The 1374-nt window shown below is 32.7% G+C and overlaps 1 long non-coding RNA gene across 1 annotated transcript; it reads left to right on the top strand.

Moving 5' to 3' along the window:
- The first annotated feature begins 866 nt into the window (after positions 1-866).
- On the top strand, positions 867-1362 carry LOC112136624. Its single transcript, XR_002917387.2, has 3 exons — positions 867-1020; positions 1131-1202; positions 1310-1362. It is a non-coding gene; the product is annotated as an uncharacterized LOC112136624 (long non-coding RNA).
- Positions 1363-1374: the final 12 nt, after the last annotated feature.

Here is a 1374-nt window from a genome sequence, read left to right as displayed (position 1 = left end):
AATCTGAAGGATTATTTTCAACGGAAGAAGAGATCGACTATTGTTCTATCATTTTCCAAATTGTTTTTTCCTGAAGGAACACTATACATTCATCCTGTTTTAGGAGAGCAGTTGTAAAGTTTTTGTCCCAAATATGGTCCGGGTTGATAAACCAAGAATAATCATTTTGTGATCACTTTTTTCTATACTTAATTGGAAAAATATTTACAACATAAAGTGATCATTAAAATCTATATCTGGGTTTTTTTCACTAAAGCAAACAAGGAAAAATATACCGGCAGATATGTCCGTTTTCTTCTTGTGTATTGAACGTATTACATTACAAAATGCTACATAATATGCTTATGTTTTAAATGTGCTTTCATTTAAAATAACTGCTGGTTTCCTTTACCGAGGTAAAGTGGTGAAATAATAAAATGGAGATCCTGATATTATTTACATCTTATATTTCTTTATGTAAATTCATTCAGGTGGACTTCATCACACTTCAACCCAGTTTATTTTCAATGAAGACTAAATATTTTATTGTATTTTTACTTTTTATTTCTTTAGAATTTGCATTTTGACCTAAATACATTATTTACTGTTTAACAAACACACCAATAATATTTCACATTCACCTTTTTGTGACCAAAAATAGTGTTTATCATAAATCTGAATGAATCACATTTTTATGTATGAAAGTTTTAAGGTTGCTCAGGCTCATGTCCACTAACTCTCTACCCTTTCCTGTCATAGTTCCAACANTTTCTCCTCTGCATCATGTCCACTAACTCTCTACCCTTTCCTGTAATAGTTCCAACATTCAAAGTTCCAACTCTCAGTCCAACACTAGTGACTTTCCTCTTCTTTTTTTTCTTATGTCTAAATGCAAAACACATTTTCCTTTACTCACATTTGGACAAATGTATTTTTGTTTTTGCATTAGTGTGACGACATTGACACAAGGAGGAGCGTGTTCCCAAAAGTTTGGCGATCTACTTGACTGAAGATCCAGACTCTTTCTTCAAGGAATATTTTGTAAGTATATCTTTCTTTATTACCCAGCTTGAAACAGACCATTTCACACCAAAATGTTGTTTGATGAGACACTGTAATCAGTTGGTTTAAACCTATGTCTTATTCTTAAGAATGCATCATGTCTGGATCATCTGAAGGTACTCATAAGAACCTGACACTGGAGGTCACTTTTCAATGACCAGGTTTGAATGTTTAGAGATTGTGGTCACTTTTGCATTTTGAGAAGTAAAACAAAAATGGAGCCACCTGTAGATTTTTTTGTCTTTAATAGTTATTTTTTGTGTTTCAGACCTCTTCCACTGAAAACGACATCGCAGAAAGGACTCCAGCTACACTCAAAAAAATGATTCAAGC

The sequence above is a fragment of the Oryzias melastigma genome, linkage group LG11 (assembly GCF_002922805.2).
Source record: "Oryzias melastigma strain HK-1 linkage group LG11, ASM292280v2, whole genome shotgun sequence".
NCBI classification, from domain to species: domain Eukaryota; kingdom Metazoa; phylum Chordata; class Actinopteri; order Beloniformes; family Adrianichthyidae; genus Oryzias; species Oryzias melastigma.
The sequence above is the reverse complement of the archived record's forward strand: the minus strand, read 5'-3'. Positions and strand labels throughout refer to the sequence as shown.